We start from the raw sequence: 11,139 nt of genomic DNA, 5'->3' as shown, positions 1-11,139 counted from the left end.
ACCTGATGTGTGCAGACAAAAATAGTTGGAATTATGCTGGATCTATGCCGCTAGGTGTCAGCTCTTAAAAATAACTGAGTGCACCTTGAGGGGTTTGTGTTTGTCTACAGGTGCACGTGTTTGATTCGCCATGCACTAGGACTTATTTATCTGCGATGGATTTCAAGTGCTACTCAAGTTATGATGCTTTTGGAGGACATGCGATAATTCAGCAATGTACCTGGAGTGATTTTGGAAAACGTCACACTGAATGTACACCACAGACACAGATAAGGTAGGAAAAACCAGGGCTAGTTGTCACACGAAAGTTGTTGTGTGAGTCTATATGAGCCATTCTACAAAATTTTCTTAAAAGTCAAAGTTGGAAACTTAAAACAAAGTGTGTCTTTTTACACAAATTTTGTGTGTATGCAGATTGTATAATATCCAAGGTACACATTTCTAGTTATTGTGCAGTTAACTCTCATATTGTATTTTCAGAAATATTTGTCCTCTCCCTAAATTTATCACTACCGAAACCCTTTAAGATTTTGACCCATTAAGATTTTGCTTATATCTTCCTTGTAAATATATATATTTATTTTATTACAATAATTTTTATAGGTAAATCAATAGCAATACAATATTGTATAAAAGTGTGATTTATGATGATTTGTATTTTGAATTAAAACATTTTTTTGTAAAAGGTAAAAAGTTGATTATACTGATTTCAAACTTTTGTTTGAATATACATTGAACCAAACACTATCATAACATCTTAAATGATAATTCAGTATACTTTATTTTTGACAAAACATCCCATGTTTCGTTCGTGACTGCAATGTTTTGGTAGTGACCACATGACATTACAGAATTTTAACTCCCATACTAAAACACTACTAAAACATACTAAAATACTTTTTTAAAAAATGCATAACTGTATTAAAATGTTGTTCATTTCCCCCAAATAAACGATTATGTGTTCCCTTTTGTCACTACCGAAACAACAATGACATGTTTTGGTTGTGACTGTTTCGTAGAGACAATTTTATGGAATAACACCCAAAAAAAAACAAAAAAAAACAAAAACTAAGATGTCACTACTGAAACTTTACCAAATGTTTCGGTAGTGACAATTTTAGATACTTATGAACCTAGCTCAAAGATGCTAATCAGCACACGGTTAGCTAACAGAGTTCTGAACAGCTGTACACATATAAAAACTTAATGTTATAGAATAACGCCCAAAGAAGTGTGTTTAACTACAGAAAATCAGAATTACACGCCGATTTTTCAGACTTCTGAACACATTTATCTCAAAATGATGAGATCTATCTACACACACCTTGTAGCTATGAGAGAGGGGGACACAGGAATATTTCCTGATCATAAATTTATGGGTGTAGTTACAATCTGTCTCAGCCAATGGCCTAAAACGTACACTGTTTCAGTAATGATGTGAAAATCCGGTACACATTTTTTACATAAAGTTTCATAATTTACTAAGAAAATGTAAAATAAATATTTAACTTCACTTAAAAAAAAAAAAAAAAAATTTCAATATAATTTTCATAAGTTGAAATTTAGGGGTTAGCGTTAGGGACAGCCACCTCCCAGTTGCAAATACCCACTAAATTATGATTTTATATATATTAAGTTTACTGATATTTTAAATATTATTGTGGGTTTCAATAAATAATAAAATGATCTTAGTAAGCATCTAAGATTTGAATATTCTTAAATGTGTTTTTTAGTTGTTCCAATTCTGTGGAATGGCCCATATATAACTGTTGACTTGATTCACACATACACAGATGAGTGTTTTCTCTAGCAGTTGTCTTAGCCCTATACAGTATGTTTGTTTGTAGTTGTAGGCCTATAATATTTTTTTATTACAGTATCATCGTATTTTGCTTTAGATGTTGGCCAAACAATAAAATAAAGAATATTTTCCAAAAATGTTAGCTTAGGGCAAGCTGTTGTCTGTTTTAAAGTTTGTAATTTGTTTTTGTAAAAAAAAAAAAAAAGTTTATGTTACCTTAAATTGGGGTAGGTTGACTTTTCTTTTGGGTTTTATTTATTTATTTTTTTTATTATTAATAATAATAATAATCAGGTTTTTAATGTGCTCTAGAAAGTTACTTTTAAAAATAAACAAAGAGTTCAGATGCAAAAGACGTTTTTCTTTAAAATTAGCATTTCCTTCTGGCTACTTTGTATAGGTTTCTATGTAAGTACTGGTACTTTTGATTGGGCTGAGGCTGGAATTTAGCGAGTGTGAAGTATTTGATGGATATTATATATGATGGACGTATAATATGTGTCGAGAGCATTCACTCAGTATCATTATCTCATTTTTGACCGAGATGGCTTTTAGCTGGTTTTGCATCTGAACTCTTCAAACCTACCCTGGGAAATATTTGAATGAAATCTTGCTCTCTCAAACTTCCTCCTCCTCATTCTTTTTCATGTGGCATGCCCACTCTGTGTACAAGCACAGCATGTATTCATGTAGTTTGAAATATGTATTACTAAAGCCATAATTATTTCCTTATTCAGTCATGATAACATTCATCGCAACGTTAATAACTTGACATTTGTACGGATAAAACACGTGAGGCCACGGTGCATATTATTATTTTTTTTTATCCAGTAGATGGCGGTAAAACATTGTTTTATATTTTAAATTCTCTTGCTGCAGTAAAAAAAACGAACGCAAGCGAAACAGCAAGAATTAATCAAGTTCAACTTTTCACAAAACTTTAAAGTTATTTTATTCTAATTAACATTTCGCTTTGTTTTTAATCGTTTTGTGACGTTTTATTGTTTTGTTAACATTTTCAAATAAACCTTTCCCTAAGAAGTGGGAAAGCACATTTTTTAAAAATGAAACCACAAAACTAGTCTTAAGTAGCAGGGGGTATATTTGTAGCAATAGCCAAAAATACATTCTATGGGTCAAATTTTCGATTTTTCTTTTATTCCAAAAATCATTAGGATGTTAAGTAAAGATTATGTTCCATGAATATATTTTGTAAATATCCTACACCAATTTTTGATTAATAATACACATTGCTCAGAACTTTATTTTAACAACTTTAAAGGCGATTCTCTCAATACTTTGATTTTTTTTTTTTGCACTTTTAAATTTAGAAATAGTTGTATCTCAGACAAATGTTGTCCTATCCTATCAAACCATACATCAATGGAACGTTTATTTATTTAACTTTCAGATGATAAATGTATCCTTTCACAAATAACAGTGATAATCAAGTATCTGCTGAAAAACGAAATTTGAATTGAAAGTAGGAGCAAGTAAAAGTAAAAGTAATCTTCATCCTGGTACCACTGTAAAAAAGGCAGATTATTTGCAATTATTATTAAATTTACTAGCAATTTCTGAGTGAAATTTGGTGTAGAAACAATTTTGTTTCAGCTAATTTCTGATTTTTTTTTACCCAAAATTTGGTTAAACTGTATGACAATCTCTGTTCAACCCTAAAAAGATGTAAAACAGTTAAATCAGTGTCAGTTTAGCTTAATTCTAGCTATATCACTATGGAAACTCCACAATAAATACAAACTTTATTTAGAATTAAGGTACTTAATGAGTTATTTCACCCAAAAATGACAATTCTGTCATCATTACTCAACCTTATGTTGTTCTTAATGCTGATAAACTTACTTTTTCTGTGATATTTTGAAGAATGTTGGACAGTTTTGATTACCATTGACTTCCATTGTAGGGACAAAAAGAGACATTTCTCAAAATACAGTTTTTTTTATTCTACTGGTTATTCCACAGGTTAAGATGACTTGAGGGTGGCTACATTTTCGGGTGAACTATCGCTTGAAGTCACATACAACTCCAAGGCTATGTGTAGTGTGTATACATGGATATTTATAAAATAACTAATATATTCAAAATATATTAACATCAGTGATGGTAAAAAAAAAAATGCATTGATTTGATTTGGGAGTTTGAATATGTGACCCTGGATCACAAAACCAGTCGTAAGGATAATTTTTTCAAAATTGAGATTTATACATCGTATAAAAGCTTATTTACTCAATTTTGTTAGGATAGAACAATATTTGGCCGAGATACAACTATTTAAAAATCAGGAATCTGAGGGTGCAAAAAAATCTAAATATTGAGAAAATCACCTTGAAAGTTCTTCAAACAATGTTCTTAACAATGTATATTACTAATCAAAAATGAAGTTTTCATACATTTACAGTAGGAAATTTACAAAATATCTTCATGGAACACGATCTTTACTTGATTTCCTAATCATTTTTGCCATAAAAGAAAAATCTATAATTTTGACCCATACAGTGTATTTTTGGCTATTGCTACAAATAAACCTCAGTGACTTAAGACTGGTTTTGTGATCCAGGGTCACATATGGGAAGTCAAACTGATCTGAACCCTTAGACCCTAGTTTTAAATGTCAGTGCATCAATCATCAAACTTTGTAATCCTTGAAATATTTCTACATAGCACTCTGTTTAGTGGGAAACTGACATTAAAGCATTCAAATAAAGCAAAGTCAATGCATGCATTAAACAGAGAAGCACCAGAAGCCATCTCACTCTGTTAATCACCTATTGTGCCAAATAAAGACTGAAGATGTTATTCAACCCTACAACGTCATTATCATGCATTCTGTTTGTGTGTGAAAAATCTGCAAATGAATAGAGACTTCAGATAATTATTTAGCAAACAAAATGCATCTTGCATGGTGGATCTGGAGTTCTTGATCAACAAAATGCAGACATTGATCCCGGAGGTGGCTCAGCCCCGCATGAAGGTCTCATGCTCTTCTGGATTCCAAGGCTGTCTGTTCCAGTCATAATCATCTATGAACAAACAACTTAGAGATGCTGGGATGACCTGATAACACTCCGAAAAGCGCAGAAAAATACACCACCGTACTAAATTAGCTATGTTTACAACGCCTTCGCAAACACAAGACCGTGTGTTTAGTTGGCTGTTCGCAAAAGTAAGTTTTAAGACATGTCTGATTGCTGTATTCACATTGCTTCTGCTGATTTTTGCCTTTACGATATGACAAAATGTAATTTCATTAAAAAGTAAAAACAGATTTTATATCTTCAGACCACATCCATGTGATAAACGCAAATATTTCACAATTGTTGCCAAAATTTAATTGATTAATTTAACAATCTTGACTGTATTTAGGAGACAAATGATTTTAGTCAAGAACGTAATTTTTTATTTTTTTTATAGTCTTTTTAATGTTATTCATTTAAAAATCTGGACTGATAACTTGTAAAATAAATATTTAAATTTCTTACCAAACATATATATATATCTCTAAAATAAGAAATAGGACTTTTTGAATTTTGAGGAATTGGAAAATGTTTCATCTTCAATTTGATTATCATTTGAACTAACGTTTGCGTTTCAGTGTTTTGCTGTAACCTCCACGCCACTGGACAGTGAATGACAACAAATTGAGACAAATTTTGCAGAGTAATTTGATTTGATTCATTGTTGATGCCCTGTTTAATGCATACCAACTCACTTCGACTAATCAGGGTAAAAATAGGGATTAAATCAATGTTTAGGCTTTCTAGAAATATTGGTATAATTTAACAATCACTTTTTTCATTTTTCCATTACTGGTATAATGTTATGTTTACTCTAAGGTCTACATGTCTAATCATAAAAATCATAGTGACAAAAGCAATCTTTTAAGGCTGATATGAATAGATTAAACATCAAGGTTTGGTCTTGGAGTTTAAGAAAGGAACTTGTGAGGTAAATCTGAAGGCTAGTTTGCGCTTGTCTTTCAGTAAAACTATTGGAGTTGCTATCAGGAGCTGACAAGTCATTTGATTAAACTTGGACCCTATAATATCATGCGTTCTTCTGTGCACGCATTTCTTCATAAGTCTTCATGAGCCTTTTTTTTAAAGAGCAAGTACACACGCAAGGGGCAAAAGTCACAGTTAAGGAGAGCCACAAGGGGCATCAAATGATTCTCTTCATGCACTAGTCTTTCAGATTGATTTAGTGAAACCAATTGGGGCAGCATGTAAAATCGGGGCTGTTACTTTCATCTACATGAAACAGACTTCTTTCTTCTCTGACATTTTCTGGGAAGGTCCAGACAAACTGATTATGGCAAAAAACAACCAGTCTATCACATGCTGATAAACCTTGAGACATGTCTTGTTAGAGAAGGTAACCTCACGCTCATACTACTGAACGGCCCATTCAGATTTTCCCCATCATACTGCTAAACACAGAAGAGATTCAGATGATACTGTATCATAACATTTTTCTGAGTATTTTATTGAGTCAATTTGGGTCAGTCATGGGAAGCTTGTTTTTCCAACCTGTTACTTTATTCAGAGATACATTAAAAATGCAATTCTTTGCATTTTCTGCATTTCAATATGCAATTCTTTACATATTCTATAATAAGGATGTTTTTTATATTTAAATTAAAATTATTTTGATAATTGAAAGTAGGAACATATCAGAAAATGTAACCTTTTATGAAAACTCAAGATGAGTTTGATGGTAAAATGTCATGTGGTATGACTCAAAAGTGTTTATGCAATAATGACATTTGCAAAGACCCTTTTTACTTTACTAAATGTTTTTGAAAAAGATTAAAGGCCTGTTCACACCAGGAACGATAACTATACAGATAACAATAAAGAGAGATAGTCAAACCAAAAATTATTCAGACACCAGATATAATTTTTGATATATATATATTTTTTTACTAGTGGGTGCAGGACACTATAGTTCATTTATGTAAGTGAGGATAGCAAAATAATGTAAACTGTGACATATTATACCCAAAAGTTCTTCATACAGTGGACTACCAGTAAAACTGATAATAATTTGGGACAAAAAAATGATTCAGACACTTTGACCTGACCATGTTTTGCTTAAGTGTTTTTTTTTCTTTAACTGCTGAACAATTAATTAAGCATTGCTTGGCAATTGGTCAACAAAGTATTGATAGATGTATAAATATGGTCATAATAATAGTCAGAATTTTTGGCGGTTTGTAATCCATTACCTTTCTATTAAAGTTATCTGACATTACCAAGATAAATTGGTTATGACACAGTTTAACTCTGTTTAAGTTCTTGTCATATTATATCACCATTTTCTAAACTATAGCAAATAAGCTGTGAGAATGTGAGAAATGTTGAAGGTGTCTGAATAATTTTTGGTTTGATTGTAGTTCAAGTACCAGCTACCATTGTAGTGTACCAGCTATTGGAAAGCTATTGATTCCAAAGGTTGGAATCACTTTGTGAACGATTTTTTTCCCAGCTGATGAACGATAAAAACATGGACAGCCAATCAGAATCGATTCTGAATTTAAAGCTGCAGACGAGCGTGCGCTTTTTATAAATAGATAATATCGTCGCTGGTGTGGACACTAATATCTTTATAGCTATTGTTCTTGTGAACAGGCTTTAAGATGTGTATACTACAACATGTATTAAAGGAGTGAGGAAAATGTATGTTTTTAACTAATGGCTAGACCACATAGCATTTTAAAACGTAACTTTGGAATCAAAACAAAAACGAATGAATCCCGTACCGTAGTTTTTAATATGTTTGCAATTCATTCATACATTTTTGTGTTGATTTCTGACTTGATTTTGGTCTTTTGACGCAGCTATCGATCATCTGCAAGTGTGCGAGGGTTTATTGTCGATTGAATGCTTGAAAATAGTATCTACCTCATTTTTCCCAGTAAAAGTGGGCGCGGCCATTTGTAAATTTTATGTGTTTCATCCGTCTCTAACTATTTTTAGCTGTACAAAACAGCTGTTTTTGCTGCTGGATACTGCAAACTGCTATGCATGTTATATTAATGTATTATCTTAGCTGGTTTGTGGTGCAAACAGTAAAACTGCACTTTATTATTCCTCTCAATCTTTCCTTACAGCGGTTACCGAACTGGAAGTCTTGCACGTTGACAGAAAACGGCTTTTGCGTTAAAAAAATACGGTGGATACGGTTTTTTTTTTTTTTTTTTTTTTTTTGGACAATAATTTCTTATATTGTGGATGTTTTTATATTGTAGATTATGTGTCATTGATTTTTTTTTTTTTTTTTTGTCCTTGAACCAAATAACCATGGCTTGCAGAATTTACAGCTCATCCAAAATGTGTCAAAAAAATCTTTTCTGATTCTCATTTTCTAGATTGTTCATCTAGGGGCAATATATAATATTATTTATCAGGTTATGAGTGACAAAGTGATCCCAAATCAGCTCAGTTATAGAAATGGCTGCCTGACCCCAGGTTTGTATGTAGTAAGTAGTTAATAGTCTCAGTGTATTCAGGTTTAAGGGAGAAAGAAACACCCCACGCAGCATGACCTTCCTGGTCACGACCTATTGATGCTCACACATGTCCCCCAATCATCCTTCACAGCACTCACCAGCACATGAAAGAGGGGAGGTATAGTGTGAGAGGATGAGACACGAGTTCATAGTGCAGTGGTTTGGTGCTCCTTGACAAGATCACATGCTTGGCATATGGAGGCATCCAGAGAGCCTTCATGGTTCGTTTTTATGTCTGAATAAAAGATGGGAAAAGAGAGAATAATATATCTGTCATTGGACCGAACTTGAGATTCCATTATTTTATTGTAAGATGAGAATTTTAGAGGAAATAACACTGCTGTAGTGAACAGTGTAACTTTAGAATTTGTAGAAATTTAAAGTAATGTTTTACTGAATTAAATGTACAGTTCAAAAATAGTTGCATTCTTCATTCTTCCAGGGTCACTCCTTCCACTAAACCAATACCTCAGTTCAACAGTAATTTCCAGTATATTGTTGACTGACTGACAGAATAATACTCCAAAGTTTATTTTAAAGCTTTTTATTTTCTTGTGCTTTATCTCTTTTTGCTTGAAATATGTTTTATGGTTTACACTAACATTCAAAACTCACTTATGCTTACCTAAAATGCTTTTATTTGACCAAAAAATACAGTAAAAACAGTTTTCAGGTGAAATATTATTACAGTTTAAAATAACTGATTTCTATTTTAACATATTTTGAAATCTAATATATTCCTGTAGTCGCAAAGTTGAAGTTTCAGCATCATTACTCCAGTCTTCAGTGTCACATGATCCTCCAGAAAATCATGCCAATATGCTGATTTGATCCTCAAGAAACATTTCTTAATATTATTGTTGAAAACAGTTTAAGGAAAATGGTGATACTTGTTTTCAGAATTCTTTGATGAAAATTCAAAAGAACAGCAGAAACAGATTTTTTTTTTTTTTTTTTTGTAACAGTGCAAAGGTATTTACTGCACCTCTGATCAATTTAACACATTGCTGAATAGTGTTATATAGTGTGTATATATACAATATAGTATAATGCAATAATTATTAACTTCTAAAAAATATGACCCGAGACTTCTGAATGATAGTGTGTAATACATTTACCTAATTATGGTTTAAATAACTAGTTGTGACCTCAAAAGGGAAAAACCATTGCACCAGACCTCATCTGTTTTGCTAGTTGTTTTATCTCAGTATCACAGACAATCAACATTTACATTGGTCTAAGCTACTGTGCTGTGGTAACGGGTAGGAATGCCTGTGAGAAAGACAGGACTACCTCACAGACATTCCTTCCCTTGCTTTCAGTGATGTATGGGGACAAAATGTCATTACCAAGCCAGTGATTTAACACCCTTAAACGCTTCCAGCTGGAATGTTATTCTGCCCCAATGCTAAAAGTGTCATATGGAACTCAACCTTAGTCTGCTGGGCTTTGTGTGATCTGGTGCACCTGCTCTCTTTTCCTCTCCCTCGCTCTTTTTGCTTGCTCTCCTTCTCTTGCATTCATGCTTCAGATATGCAGCTCTGCGCTTTCACTTCTCTTCTTTTCAGTGTCCTCAGGACAGCAACAGGCTACAACACTTGTGATTCATATATATATATAAAAGTGTCAATTTCTAACAGTTTTACTATACAATTGATAGTTATCCATGATTACAGAACCATATACAGTAATGGAACCTCAGCCAGTATATGTTATGAAGCCAACGCTTTTTGCTTGACTGTGTATTATGGACATAATAGGCTAAAATGGAGTGAAATACTGGACTAAAGAACTGAGAATTCTGAAGAATTAAATTATTGGTTCTTTATTGCCATCTAGTGGCAAGACTTACAACTTATTAGCAGATAACGAAGACCTATGTGCAGCATGGTTTTCACATTAGACCAGTAATGACCACACTTAACTCAACATATATTCACATACGTGTTGTGTAGATTTGCTTGTAGTATTGTAGAGAAGGACGTCAAAGAAGGGTATTCAGAAAATATTTGGTTTCAAGTTTCAGCGGTGTGTTTCTTGTATAATGCAAGCATGCAACCTAATTGGAAAAATAAACTTTCTGTCTAGGTTTGTTTTGCTTCACTAAACTGATTTCTGAACAAAATATATTTTAAAATGATTGCATGTGCGATCTTTGAGAATAACACTATCTTCCAGAAAACTGGGTTAAGAATCTAGACATTTAAAAAAAAATTGGGCACAATTAAGGTACTATTATTTACAGTGGCTTCATCTAATTTCTGCACGTCTTTATACACATATTCGATTATATCTTTGCCCAAATAAATCATGCTTACAACAGTTCTGCCTTGCTTTACTCCGACGTCTGCAAGAGACCACAAAGGCATTCAAGCTACTGGTCCCTTGGGATGTGACATGCTTAGTCATGTGGAAGTATATATTAACCAGCAATGCACACAAATTAACGATGCCATTGTTAACAACAAAGCGCAGATTTCAAGTTATTACTGCCTGTCTGTTCTTAAAGTTGAATTCCAGTGTTTGATGTTAAGCATCCCTTATTTGCACACATGCACAGGATACCCAAACAATCACTGCTAATCGTAGGTTTGGCAGTGGTTAATCATGGAACTGTGAAAGTTATAATTGAATACGATTCTTCCGGACTCGTACAAACATGTTAGTAGAGTGTGATTTGGACTGTCGGGTGTATGTTCATGGATATGGATGAGTGTGTTATAAAGAATCATTATCTGATGCACGAACCTAAGATCAATATAAGTTGTCATAACTTTCAAATAACATTTATATAAATATAAAAAATGTC

General features: G+C 32.7%; 1 protein-coding gene across 1 annotated transcript in view; it reads left to right on the top strand.

The window, feature by feature from the left end:
- Positions 1 to 118: 118 nt before the first annotated feature.
- The window catches only part of pax7b (paired box 7b), an 80,441-nt gene continuing 69,420 nt past the window's right edge, over positions 119 to 11,139 (top strand). The window contains exon 1 of the mRNA XM_051097196.1: positions 119 to 274. The gene's annotated coding sequence lies outside the window, so the exon portion shown is untranslated. The remainder of the gene's footprint in view (positions 275 to 11,139) is intronic.

This window comes from Labeo rohita, chromosome 23 (assembly GCF_022985175.1).
Source record: "Labeo rohita strain BAU-BD-2019 chromosome 23, IGBB_LRoh.1.0, whole genome shotgun sequence".
NCBI classification, from domain to species: Eukaryota; Metazoa; Chordata; class Actinopteri; order Cypriniformes; family Cyprinidae; genus Labeo; species Labeo rohita.
Note: the sequence above shows the minus strand (reverse complement) of the source record. Positions and strands in the feature narration are given on the sequence as shown.